The 14,638-nt window shown below is 40.4% G+C and overlaps 2 protein-coding genes across 2 annotated transcripts in view; one reads left to right on the top strand and one right to left on the bottom strand.

Moving 5' to 3' along the window:
* The window catches only part of gimap4 (GTPase IMAP family member 4), a 222,830-nt gene that overhangs the window by 125,403 nt on the left and 82,789 nt on the right, over positions 1-14,638 (bottom strand). The window lies entirely within an intron of this gene.
* The window catches only part of plxdc2b (plexin domain containing 2b), an 86,058-nt gene that overhangs the window by 1,491 nt on the left and 69,929 nt on the right, over positions 1-14,638 (top strand). The gene's annotated exons all lie outside the window — the stretch shown is intronic.

The following is a 14,638-nucleotide window of genomic DNA, read 5'->3' as shown; positions in this document are numbered from 1 at the left end:
TATTGCTAGAGCCCAAGAGGACTTTTCCACTGTCAGTCAGTCCACTGGGAAGATATAATGCTCCATTCAGTTCCAAAAAATATTTCAGACCCTCTGAAATTGTCCTGGCAGCTCTAGGAGAGCCAAAAATTTGTGGTCTGGTTGAAGCATTCATTTCCCCTTCTTGCATTTATTAGCTAGATGAGCTGTGGAGAACATCTGGGTGAAATTACACAACATCCTGTGAGCTTAGTGCATCTTTTTTTTTTAACGCTCTTAGTCTGTGACTCTCTTATGTTCATACGGTGATGTGCTCAGCAGTGGCACTCTCTCAAAATTAAGTTGATTTTTGGGATTAATTTGCACTCCGGTGCGTTTCCCTGACTGGAAAAAAGAGATGTTCCAGGGGAGTCTGTGTGACAGGCGAGTAAGAGGGAGAGCATGAGACAGAGTTTTGCCTCATGAAACGATGTGGTCTGATTTAAAAGCCTGCGCTGAAGGCTGTTAATGTGCTAAGATTGCGGTTGTGTGTGGAATTTCTTTTTGCCGTGGATGTTGAGAGTTGGGTTGCTCTGCACACTTGAGGAGGCTGATAAAGGTCGAAGCCTGCTCACAAGCTGCAGCAGGGTGGACATCTCCAGCTCCGACGCACTGTTCATCATCAATCATACTGCCAAGACCTACCTCTACAATCATACAAACAGTGTATGCTGCAGGCAAACATGAAGAGTGGCTCTAAAATAACTACATGACTTTATAATTGCCAACTCTGTTTTGTGTTCAGGTCTAGGTCCAGGTTAGTAAAATACCTGCAGTCATTGAGTCCAAGAGTCTTTCTGCTGTGAGTCATGCTTGTATTGCTATAAGCTCTGTAAACACAGAAATTTGCAACTTAAAATGCATTTTGTTAAAGAAAGCTGTGTGGTTTCCATTGGCAATCTGATGACCAATTATGTTTCAGCAGGCTTTGTTTTTGGTAATTGAAGTGAAAATTGTGTGGAGAGAAAAAAAGAGTTGGAACCTCTGGGTTGAAATAGGATCTTCAAACCAACAACTACTGTTTGAAGACTAGTTTTCCTTTTCAATCATTTTCCAGTTAAACAGTGACTGCTGTTTGGAGGCTTAGCCAGCGTATCTGAATAATCCAATAACTGTCTGACTGCACTATAAAAAACTTAACATTTGCCTTTGTCAAATCAGAGATCCCAGACGACTACTACTAGTACTATTTAAATCTTTCTGATACAACAGGTGTCTGCAAAGAAAACACGGGTGGAAACAGAGAAGATTTTGATGCCTCATTCAAAAGAGGGAAAGTGCAATAAGTAGCAGAAATTTTAGACAAAAAAAATGCAACAGAGGAAATTTAGGCTGTTAGTTTAAAAAAAACAACAACTTTCGAACCAATTTAGAACTCAACAAATGGTGTTCACAACAGCAATGGCATCAAATGCAACTCTATTTGAGACATTATCTACCAATGTGAACATTCATTAAGAAAATAGAGTCATGGTATTGGTTATAGCACTACTTTTGGATAGCACTCTCTCCTGGATCATAAAGCAAATTACAGCAAACAGTGTACTGCACATACAGACTGTACATGTATGTATATATATATGTATATTTGAAAAACTGTATGTCCCGTCAGGTCTCCACATTGTGTTTGCTCATACCAGTATGATCAGTACTTTTTTAAATTTGGTAGTCCAAGTATGTCTTCATCTTATCTTGCACTGGAGATTTAATGCTGCGTTCCTCCTGCCTTGGAGGTTGGAACTGTCAACTCGAAATTACGTCACATTCAAGTTGACTTAATTTTTGTCCTGAGTCTGAAAAACGGAAGAATTTGCTCACTACTGTGCTCCTTTACCAGGCTCGCTGTTATTGGCAATACAAGTTGATAACAATGTATTACGCTGTATCTTATGCATACCAACATCCTCACTGAGCGAGGATGGATGGTACTATGATGTCTGCGACTGATTCAAGTGTTAAACAGTTTATAACTGCATCTATCTCTACTTTTTATGGGTGGGGCACCCATGTTGGATTTTGTGGTAAGTACAGGTAAGGTTCCAACTGATCTTATCATAACATTTAATTAAATAACTTTTATTTTTCTGAACATTTCTGTAGACATTTGTGCAACAAGTGAAGACACGCTACCTCATTTACGTCTCTGTCCTGCTTGGATGCAAGTAATAGTACTTCCAGCTCATCCTTTTTTTATTGAAGAGATCGTAAGCCCTCTTGGAATCCCACCCCCATCATTCCTCCCCCCTCTCAACCCTCTTTCTGACATTGCACATTTCAGAGTGAACAGAATGAGTTAGCTTCTTTATTGGTCCTCTGAATGACCTGCTGAAAGGAGCTGCCCTGAATGGATGACGGGGGTGGGGTGGTATGAAGGGGTGACAGACAGGGAGGGGCAGTGGTTGTGGTGGCGGCGGCAGCAGCTAGGGTTATTGTGCTGCCCTGTGTGCGGCAGCAGCAGGCCATGCCATATCTTCCCCCCCTTGCCAGCATGCAACAGCAGCACCAGGTTCCTGCATTAGTCATGCTTAGCCCTCATCACTCAACTCTCCGCCCCTTTTAATCCGGGAAGAAGCTCAGCCTGACGGCTTGAGATGGCTGAAGCGCCACATAGAGACTCAGAGACAAAGAGCAAAGAGGCCACTAGTTAATGAAGCCCGGCGCAGTTCAGCTCCTCTTAAGCTTTTTCTCATTGTCTTTCATGTCACTAAAGGTCCTTCACCTCCAACTGTTGCAGTGCTCAGTCTGAGTTGTCACATCAGTTTGCGGCAATCATTCTGGCGTATTCTACCTTGGACAGATTGTTTAGTTAAATCAGAACAGCAAAGTTGTATCCAAAATCTGTCAAGAGGCCTTGAAAAGGTCAGAGGTAGAAGACTTGTGTTGATTAAAGCAACACGGATGTTAAAGTTGGTGGTTCACTGAGTGCTGACAAGCATTTTTCACATAATAAACATCCCCTCTCCACAGATGATTGCAGAGCTGCCAGTAGACCACAGTCAGGCTGTTATCTGCTCCTCCTGTTGACTCTGCTGAGGGAGCTCGCCGCATAAGAGATATTAGATAATCAACCAAGGAGTGGAAAGCGTAAATGTTTTTTATTGAGGTGGGAGGAGATGTGTTTTGTTTTGCCTGGAGAGGAAAGTTTGAAGAAAAAAAGTTCCTACTCATCTCTGACCTTCACAGAGCAAGGCAAGATAATTACAGTAGAATAAAAACAGAGATATACGCGATATATTGATTAACAACATGTGTGGTTTGATAGTGTCAAATTATCATTTAGTGCATGTGTAATTAAACATCCAGTCAAAGTCATTCTCACAAAAATATATTCTTTAAACGGGTTTGAGAGTTAGAATTGACAACGTAGATGATGTTATTTGTGTGTCAAGCAGGGAAGTAAGACATACCATTCAACAAACAGTTGAATCTCTTCCAGTTCCCTCTGTGCACAGTTCTCAGCCAAACACGTTTTTTTTCCATCTTTTTTAGGCTTTTTTTTTTGTTTTGCCCTTTTCATTTGAAATTTAAACAGTACAGGCTGCAAGTTGACAAGTCCATATTTGTTTTGGTACTAGAACACAGCAAAATAGGCATTCAAGTGGGATTGGCTCACTTTTTTTGAATATTTTCCTGTGCATTTTGCACAGTATGTTCTTTTTTAGACCAAAAAGTATGCTGGTTGTTTAAGAACATTGCTTGAAGATTTCAGCAGGTGTGTCTGAATCTTGACAATAGGCATTTTCACATAATGTCAGGAGAATTAGGTCTTAACTCACCATGGAGTTGCCTGTTCACACATTCACATAACAGTGGGAGATTCTCAGTATGTGATGTGCTCGCGCAACTAGAAATACTCCAAAGTGACGCCTTTGTACAGCCTATAAGAAGTAGGACATGATGCCAAAAAAACATGCGAAAGATATCAATGTTTGTTTACAGCACTTCAAAAATGATGGATGAGACTCCCTACTTAACCGTGATTGTGACTTACATTTAATTTAATGTATTAACATCAACAAGTGAGTGAGAAGCAACATACAAAGCAACAAAGGCTGATCAGGTAGCAACTGATATCACTCCCTGTCTGTTAATGTTTCAGAGGATTACTGGCTGTACTCACACATGGTCAAGTTCCAGACTTATTAGAGTTATTAGAAGCTGATAAGGCTGGGTAACCTCCACAATGAGTCCAGTTCCAATGTTGTGTTCCTGCATGTAGCCCCTCCAGAGCATTTCAGCACTGCAGCGAATGTGTTAAAACAACTGCATGATTACTTTCGTGGTAGTACTTTGTGCATTCAGTGTAATGAACTAACACCAAAATATCTCACTCCTGTTTAGATTCTTTTTTTAAAAAATAAATCTGTGTTGATTGTGGCTGTAATGGAATGAAAATGATGAATGTGGTAGGGTGAACTTCTCCTTTGAAGTTAATCCTTCTCACATTAATACCATTCACATGCACACTGTCGCCACTTCCCTTGCCTTTTTTGTGCCCATGAGCGGAACATGCCGGACATTTGAATCACAGTTGAAAATATTCCTCTGGTTTAACTGATATGATGTTTGTTAACAATCTTTTGAATGACTCATTAAACCATACCTTTGAGAGGCAGAATGCTGACACACACCAATAAGTAGCTGGTATTTGAAGACAATAACTTGAGGGTCACTGCTGAATTTTATATGTTGCATGACATACAGCGGCTGTGGGGCCTGTATTATGGGTCCCTCTAGTCCCAACCCTGTTAAAACGTCTTGAAGAGGTAATGATGTGAAACACAGATGGAGTGATTTCATGCTCTATAGGCCTGCTGGAGAGGCATTTAGTCCCTTTATTTTTGTCTAATGGGGGGCTCGAGACTTTCAGAAAATAACTGCAGGTGTTAAAACCTGTCATTTAAATTATCCTGAGAAAACGTTTCTGCCTCTTTTTCATTTCACTCACAAACCCCAACAGGTGCCCATACTCTAAATGTGCATCATAACATAATGAACAAATGTGACAGCTGTGTACTGTTCCTGCTGCTTCTATATGCAGCGCCTGCACCAAAATGATGGTAACAATCAAAAGATTTGGTGCGCTTTGAGAAGAGAATGGGCAAAAGTCATTTCCCAAAGGGGGAAAAAGGTATTAATGTGCATTGCTATCATGAAGGCTAGAGGATACAGTGTTTCAGGCCATCCAGGCATGTTGAAGGAAGATAAGGTGTGTGCCTGGCAGAGGAGTCCTGTCACATCAGCCTGTAGCAGGTTTCATATCTTGAGCGCAGCAGGAGCAGGAGCAGCAGTTTGGCTTTGTCCCACAAAAAGCAAGTGTTGCTCACAGGATTGACAGCATACTGCGTCATGCCTTTGCCTCTCACACTGTGTAGCTGTGCTTCCCCCTCCGGTAGTCCCCATGTTTCCAATGTTGTTGTCTTGCTGTTTTATTTACCAAAGTGCTAGCAGGAACAAGTGAAGTAGATGGAGTTGTAGACATTTGATCCTTTGGAATCCAGGCTGAAATTTGGTACTGAAGCCTTGGTCAGATTCTCAGTCTTCTTAGCTCAGATTTCAACAGCTAATGAAAATATTTCAAACGTTCATCCTGTTTTGTAAAACACTGGGTTCATTGGAATCTTGTGCAGGTCATGAGTGAGAAATAGTTAACTGCTGCTGGCAAAATTACAGTTTTGTTTTGGCACAAGTGATTAATTTTGCATCTTCGAAACGGACTTCTCTTCAAGTAACTAGGACCATAACAAGTAACAGCATGTCAGTTCAGTCTGCCCTTAAAAGTGAAATGAGCCTCATTACAGTAAGGTGTAACAAGTGTTTAGTATTTTGTGAGGTCAGAGTTTTCTACAAAAGAAGCTCTTTTCACAGTCTGAGTAGGGTCTCTGATATGCAAAAGCTTTTCTGTGGTGTTGCTTTTGTGATGCATTGGTGGCTTTATTCTGGGAGCAAAGACTGTCTTATGAAGGACCCACAATGTCTCCAATAGGAGGTATGAGGAGGTATGAGGAGTCAAGGTGGAATAAGTTGTAGCACTTTGGGCTTAGACACTGGTGTGAGACCATGTTCTTGAGACCGTGATTTGGGCACCATGACAGAGCATCATTTTCTCAGGTTCACCTTCTATCACCAATGAGTTTAATTTGGTTGAGGCAACTTACTTAACTTTAACACTTAAGCTTTAAACACAAAACCGTCTTTTTTATAATTAGGAAATGATCCCGGTTTGGCTAAAAACAGATTTTTTAAAACTATGTTAACCCTGCACATAGAAGAAAGACTTTGAAAGTTGTGGCCAGTTGATACAAAAGGGTCTTGACAAAAGTGATAAATGTTGGGAATGAGACCATTACCACACCCTCAGCCAAACTCCTTAAGCATTTACCAAAAACGTCAGCCTTTAATACAAAAATCTTTTTTCTGATAAAAAAAATAAAACAGGTTAAACTTAGCATGATATGTTCTTTTGACAACTTAACGGCAACTTAAACAAATTATTTGCTATTTTATCATGTTAAGGACATGCTCAGGCCAAAAGCCATCAATTACAGCTCTGTAACATACTCCCTTTCCAATCATTTGCCTGCTAATGCTGTATGTTTTGAACTGTGCCAGGTGAATTCTCATGGCAAACACTGATGTGCTTTTCCTTCCTTTATGTCCAACACAACATTGATGTCTTTGCTACTCTGAAAGTGTCTCAGTGTCCCCTGTCCAGAGGTTTGTCTTTCCCACCTTGCAAACTCGTCCTGGCACAGAACAAGCATGCCCCAGCAGCAGCTACTTTCCGCAATGCAAAACAGACTGCAATTAAGGCTCTGACAGGCCACAGCATTTTTTAGTGGAATTAAGATTTACAGCCACCAAATTATTTCTGTTTTTGAGGGCAGAGTTTCATGATGGTATCAAAGTTGTTTACTGCTTGCTACCTTGCATCCACAGACATAACTGATCTAAAAGATGTGCCAACTTGTCATGTGCTTTTCAAGTTAACCAACCATTGTTCTGTACGCTTAGAGGCACTTTTTGTTGTGTTGAATATTCATACTTGATGTCTTGAAACACTAAGCACCACAACAATTCTAACTGACTCAGATTTATGGGCTGTGCTGTGGCAGGGAATTCAATTTGGACATTGCCATTCATCACTGTACTTGCTGGAAAAAGTATTATCAACATTTTTCTTAACTTTGCTAAGTCCCTCCTTGAATTAGTCATGATGATTTAACAATTGTAACACGTGCAAAGCTAGTCATCACTTTACCATTCAGGAATTGGGGCTGCCAGGAACAGGAGGATAAAGGCGTCTTCCCAGAAGCCAGTACAGCTTTCTAGTGGTCAGGGTGATTTTTGTTTGGAGTACGCAGTTTTGGATAAGCCAGTTCCAGCTGTCCTCTTAACTTTGCACTGAGCTCATCATGAGGCTGTAAACAGGAGGCCACTTGGACGGTTGCTTATAAAGGGATTTGCACCACATTTCCATCTGTGTCCTTTTTCCTATTTTCAAAAAAGTTCTCGCTCCACAAATTGGTGGCAGGTGCAAAGGAAACTCAAGCACAAAATATCCTGCAGACTGCTCATTTAAGATGTATTTTTCAGGCCTTCTGTAAACAGGCTAAACCATGCAACATAAAAATCACACTTGTCAGATGATGCCCTCTCCGCTTCCTTCATATATGATTATTATTTGGGGTCAGTGAGGTTCTCTGCTACTAACAATATAAAAAGCTCTCAGAATATCAAACATGCACACAGACAGTACTGTGCAAAAGTCTTCAGCCATCACTTATTTACTTATATTTTGCTTCCAAGCAGCCAGACTTTCTTGTACTATTTTAAAGTAGTCTTGAGAAATAGTTCTCCAGGCTTTCTGAAGATCTTTCAGTTTTTCCTTTGGACATTTGCAGCTTTTTTACTAATTTTCAGTCCTCAACATTTTCAAGAGGAATTTGTTTGTTTAAAATTCTTACGCCACTTAACACAGACCTATGAGTCATCCAAGCATAAAAAGGCACCTAACTGAAGGAATGAACCAGCGTTGTGTCTACACATAACAAACCAGAGATGGACTAAGACTTATCAGACTTATTCAACCAAAAATGCAGCAGAACCATAAGAATTCATAAACTAAACAAAACTAAATGCAGAAACAAAACCATATGGCATAAACAGACAAACTGGCTTTTTGAACTGGCTACAGAAAGTGACCAACAAGATTGTAATTACGATGATCTGACAGAGACTGAGCTGAACAAAGGGGTCTATGTACTGAAGGAGAACTAACGAGGATGTGGCTGCAGCTGTGGTTGATTGAGTTGGAGACAGGTGAGGTGAAGTAGAGCTGATGACCAAACAGGGAAACTGAGGGTTCTAGGAGTAATGACAGAAAATAAACATAGGACTGAATGCACGGACTAAGGAAGCTTAATCAAGCACACAGAACAACAGTTAAAAGGCTAATGACACAAGAAGTGGACTGAAAATCGGTGGCAACCGGTCTCATGGAGAGATAAATCCTCGCCTGTAAAGCCTGTCTAAGAGGGTTCTGACTGTGTTGAAGAATAAAGGTGCTCATACCAAATATTGACTTTCAAGCTCATTCGAAGTGTGAAAACTCTTTCTGGTTCTTACAGCAATAAATCAGTGCAACTACTTCTCATTTCTGGCAATATATGAAGAAATGAGATGTGGCTCAAGACTAGTTCTGTTAATGCAGCAGGAAGTTAATGCATACATCCAGATAATGTGGATAAAAGTTCACGTCACAGTTTTGAGTCCTGTTTACTAGTTTACTATTTCTTTTTGATCAGACGTACGATGCTAACTTTACTGAACAAAAGGTGGGCCAAAAGATAATGAAAAAATAGATAAATCAACATTTGATTCTGGGAGATGGTTTATTTTGTGCCAGGTGTTCAGCGTTCTGTCTGTTTGCCTTTGCTAACTTGCTGTGAACTGCTCCTAGAGCTCAGCATAGATCCGGGAACAAAGGCTTGCTTTGAGTCTTTGTGGTGGTGAATTGCAAGGTGTATGAGCTGCCTTTGTGTGCGTGCACTGCAAGTGGAAGAGACCTGACTGTTCTCATGCTCTGCCCAGGTAACAAGAAACGCTCCGATCTCAATTGTGTTTACTCTTACAATCCAGCAAGAGCAAGCATTAGTGGAAGCGTACGCATTTTATGATCCAGAGGCCAACAGTCAGTTTCTTTAATGACCACAACACATCAAAGTCTGTGGTCTGGCTTTGTGAGGATTGAAATGGCTGGTTTGTAAGTCTTGGACTGCATGCTCTATTAGATGTTTTGTATTTTTCTTCCCCACCCTTCTTTCTGACACAAATGACTTTTGGTGCAGAAGCAGAAATTTGGAGGTCAGTTCTCAATAATTCCCCTCTTTCGGGCTGATGGGTCCATTTCTCATCAATGAGCATGCAGTGTGTGTTCACTTAGAATGATTACTGCTTGGATGTGATTCAGTTGTGTTGATCTACTCTTGTCAGTTCTCTAGGACTGTTGAGTCACCTTGCATACACAGAAAGTGATAAACAGCATTTGTTTGGAGGAAGAGGAGCCCTAATTGCATCATAAAGTAGTAATTGGCTCGCATTTAACGGCTACTGTCTCCTGTGCCCCAGAACTCACTAATTGTCTGGTATCTAAATTAGTGTGAGCAGTTTAATCATCTATGTGTAATTCATGCCATTGCACAAAAGTAATAATAGTGTCCATTTGTAAAACAGTTTGGTGGGAGTGAAAGAATATAGTACATGAGTGAAACACAATGCTTCATATAACCACATTAAGCAAAACAGGGCAACAATTTAGAGCAAGACAGTTTAGATAACACAAAATTGATAAGAGAAAATGAACAGACAAAATGTTTTAAACCCTTTAATGTTCTCACTGGAACTTTTTTATTCGTGGGATAAGAGTAATGAAAAAAATCAATGTTCTTTAAAAAATGGTTGAGATATCACTTCATGTGGAAAGATATCAAAAATTGATTAAGTGATGGCACATCATACACTCATTTTTAGCATTACTTACCGAAACCCAGTGGTAGAAATGACTCAGATAGGTTTACATCCACTAATCTTATGAAAATACATCATCGTAGCTGAAAATTGTGTTGTGCCAAATGGTAGAGCAGAACCATCCATCCATTTTCTAAACCCGCTTAATCCATCGGGTTGCGGGGGAGCTGGAGCCTATCCCTGCGGTCATCGGGCGAGATTCGGGGTACACCCTGGACAGGTTGCCAGTCCATCACACGAGACGAACAACCACAAACACACACTCACTCCTAGGGACAATTTACTCACCAATGAACCTAACATGCATGTTTTTGGACAGTGGGAGGAAGCCGGAGTACCCGGAGAGAACCCACGTATGCACGGGGAGAACATGCAAACTCCACACAGAAAGGCCCCATCCGGGAGTTGAACCTGGAACTCTCTTGAGGCGACGGTGCTAACCACCACAGACTTTATATTGACTCCATACTTTTCCCAAACATCCAATTATTTTTTTGGTGTCATTGTCACACCACGAAGCACTGTAGACAGGTTTATCATTGCACTGGTGTCCCACAGCAACACAAACCTGTTAGGTGTCACTACTTTAGGAGGTCTAGTTATTGATTAGATGTCTGCAGGCCCCCTGTTCACTTGACTGCCACTGGTATGACAGACAACTGCAGGTGCCAGTTTACTGTACATCACTGCAACAGGGAGCTACTCGCTGCCAACTCCACTTCATCTGAACACATTTATTTAAGTCATAATAAAGACTTGTGGATCATAGATTTTCCATCTGTGATGCTATGAATATTCTTTCTGTTTGCTCTTTGGCTTAATAAAACGAAAGACCCGCTTCTTAGCAAAAACTGAATGGAGGTCAAGCTTCTGCAGAGTGTTGCCAAACTAGTGATGTATGCCTTGAGAGATCCAACTATTAACAAAGAGCAAAAATTGTAAAGGAGAAGTTTCAATATGAATATAAATGAGTTATTTTATCTACGTTTTAGCCATTAACCAGCTCCAGCTGCCTGCCAGACACGCTGGCTTCTTTTTCAATCCTTAATCTATAACTCAGTCGTTTTGCAATCTGTCAATTTCCTGCTACTACAAAGCCAACTGGACTGGATGTTTGTGACATAACAAGATTTTTAAGGTGTCAAACAATGCCATGCTGCCTTTTCCAACTATGAAAAATGTTGTGACAGCGTCTGTGGTCAGAACAGAGCCACATATCCACCAAACTCAGAGATTATTTTTTACATTTATTTGGGTTTGACGTGAAGTGTGGAGGAGATGATGACTTAAAACTTTTCACCAGCTGAACAGAAGAAACACCGTTTGAAATTCTGTGTAAAGAATATGAAGTTAAGCAATGATGGAGGAGATAAATGCCAGAACTGGCCCTAAAGCTTCAGGGCTTCTTTTTTTCAGAGCGGGTGTTTTGCCAGATAGCTCAGATAAGAGGAGATGATTGGATCATCACATCATACGCTGAGAGACACTTTTTTTTTTCACTCCGATATCATCTACGCAAGCAGTTAGGGCAGAACAAGATGGAAGGTCGATTCAAAGCACAGCATACATGCTTGTTTTGTCTGTGTGCATGTGCTAGCTTATGTGCCAGCACCATGTGTGCTGTATCTGTATGTGTTTGTATGAGTCCTCCTTCAACTGAGCAGCCACTTCCCAGCAAGCCATCAGCAGCTGCTGGCTGCAGTCCTGATGGTGTGTTTTGTGTAAAAATATAGAACTGGTGAGTTATTTTAGGATCATTCCTTGCAGACTTTCACACATACGGTCATAAAGATGAAGTTTAGGTCTGCATGTTTAGCTGCTCTTCTAGTTATATTGTAGAAAAAAATCTTTCTTTAGCGTGTAAATATTTATAATATAATCCATATTAAACTTAACTTCTATTAGTATTGGTTGTGCTAATGTAACTGGTTTTGTGTTAATTCAGTGTCCTGATTTGGGTCATAGTGTAAAGTATTTGGTGCTGAGATAACGGGGGATCACAATAGATTGCCTCTCCTTCTTTTATACGATATGGACAAACAATACTGCAGTTGCTGCTGATAAGTCACAACAAAAGAGGTTCAAGATTTCCTTCGGCTGTCTTGAGTAGCTATGCCCACAATCACTCCCACGGCCTGCCTGACCTACAAGTTCAAGGTAACAGGGTCGAAGATAACCCTCCGCTGATGACAACAGATCCCTAGTAAAATACACTAACTTCAGATCAGTTAAAGGTCTTAAATGGTGTAATTTAGTTACAAACTTTTCTACACTGTGCTTGTAAACAAGTACAAGGGTCAGGGTCAGAGAGTAGAATTATTTCTGACAAGAACAGCTCTACAACTTTGTACGACTGCAGTATTGATTTGAGAAAAACAGATACTCACCCTGTTGTCTCTCCAGGCTCACAGAACAAATGCAGCAGACACAAAATATACTTCCAGCTGTTGTATTTCAATTTTAAAGTCATAATGTCATTAGAAAACTGGTAAATTTGTGCCACGTGCACACAATTTCCTGACCAAGCTGGACTGACCAGTGTGGAAATCAAATATTTGATTCCATTTATTTATTCACAATAACACATTCACTTTATGAATCATCTAAATATAAGATTCTCTACTTGGCATGTGAATTCGTCACAACTTTTGAAGGAACAATTAGTATTCTGTACAAAACAATTAAGGTTGCAGCTAAAGATTTGTGTTCTCAACACTTATTCAGTACTTTAAAGTATCAACGTGTACTTTGTACCATGTACAACGACAAGAGATAAAACTAAGTGAAACAAAAGTGAATGTATCCCATGATAAGCCAGGAAACACAATGAGCAAAGGAAATTCATATTTTTTGCCGCAGCGTTGTAATGCTGACCCTGAAAGACTCACTGAGGACTAATTTTTCACACAAAACACACACAAAGCATTTTGAACACTTAGTGCCTTTTTTTCTTTCATATCTGTTTCGCACTATCTCTTGTTTCCCCTCCACCCAATTCCTTATCATCATCTCTCTTATTGACCCAGTTTATGTTACACATGTGAGTTGAGTAATAGTCTCTATAATCTCATGCTGTGTCATCCAGTCATCCGAGTTCAGTGTCGCAGCCTATCCTTCATCTGTCGCCAGCTGAGCTGACGAAGAGTCTTGAAATCAATAACATACAGATAACCCAAAGAGAGAAGAGGATATGAATCGATATTGTGCTGAAATTACATCAAGTAACCATGACACCATGATGGATGAGGTGGGAGGAGGGTGGTGCTATCAGTTAAAAACAGAGATAATGACACACATTTTCAGACAATCTCTATAGTGTTGGGTTGTGATGTACACAAAGGGCAATGATAATTTAGTAACAAGTGAAAAGAGAATTATAGCCTCTTGTTCCACTCGCACTCTCAAAAGCTCCACCCCTGGCCAGTTGAACGGTTTCATGTTGTTACATTAGGACTTACGGGACTTAAACAGCATCAGAAGTTTGATTCAGAGATTTACTGGATAAATCCCCCCAAGGATGTTGTGACGGCTACTGAGCCTTGTTAAATACAGATGATTGCATATCCCTCAACCTCGACCCTTAACCTTTAATTTGCAGCTAGAGAAGACTTTCCTGACTCCCTGACTCAACAGCCCGCTGGCTAAATTCATCTGTGTCCTGGCATGAGGGAAGCAAACACATTAACACTGTGGTGTCAACCTTCGGCCAAATAAAGCAGTCTCCAACAGAGCTTGGACAAAAGCCCCGAGGCAAATATAAATACGCGTGTGCAGACAGTGGGAAAAGCTTCTCATAAATCGATCAGCATATATGCATAATCACTCAGTCTTTTACAGCCTCAGACAAGGTTTTCAGTCAGGACTAGAAAAGTAATTCAACGCAAGGCTAATTGAGTCAAAGAGAAAACTGGTTTGTTTGAAAGCTTTTTAGTTGGGAAACATTTTGGTGCCCTTAGTGTGTTCTGCGTAAAATTTGACGAGGCAGCTTAAAAACTTCAGTTTATGTTTGCGTTTTACCAGCCAGTCCGAGCAAATGATTAACATTCGTGCTACATGTGTTCTTCTGTTGAGTGTTGGTCTAGAAAGAGAAGCCGCAGTCAAGCCTGCAGTGCTGCTTCCTGCATTTAATCAACTTATCGTTTGGCAGTTTTGTGTCTGTGTTTCCATCCTGGCATTTGCAGGGAACAAAATCAGAGCACGAAGCAATAAACAGTTGTTTGCGTCAGAAAGCCCCTGAAATTAAAAAGCTTTTGGGGTCTTTTAGGATTTAAGGTCAATGGAGGCTCATAAAATTAGTGATTTTTCCGAGAGAAATTCTGTCTTTCTTTGGACTGATGGCTGACCTCATAACAACACATAAAAGTGTATGACTCTGTTTGACTAGAGGAGAAGAATTTGACAGTGTGATTAGTAAATGCTTTCCTCTCTGCCCTCTCTAAGTGCATCACTAAAAGTAATCAGAAGCTTATAGGTAATGTTCAAAAAGGTTAATTTGACATCCAACTATTCAATATTGTGATTTTCTTTTCTGCTCTGTATATAGTGAACTACAACATCTTATCTGAAAATATAAAGCTTAGTTAAAATCTCA

This window comes from Leuresthes tenuis, unplaced genomic scaffold (genome assembly GCF_036924035.1).
Source record: "Leuresthes tenuis unplaced genomic scaffold, fLeuTen1.0.hap1 SCAF_24, whole genome shotgun sequence".
Classification (NCBI taxonomy): Eukaryota; Metazoa; Chordata; class Actinopteri; order Atheriniformes; family Atherinopsidae; genus Leuresthes; species Leuresthes tenuis.
Note: the sequence above shows the minus strand (reverse complement) of the source record. Positions and strands in the feature narration are given on the sequence as shown.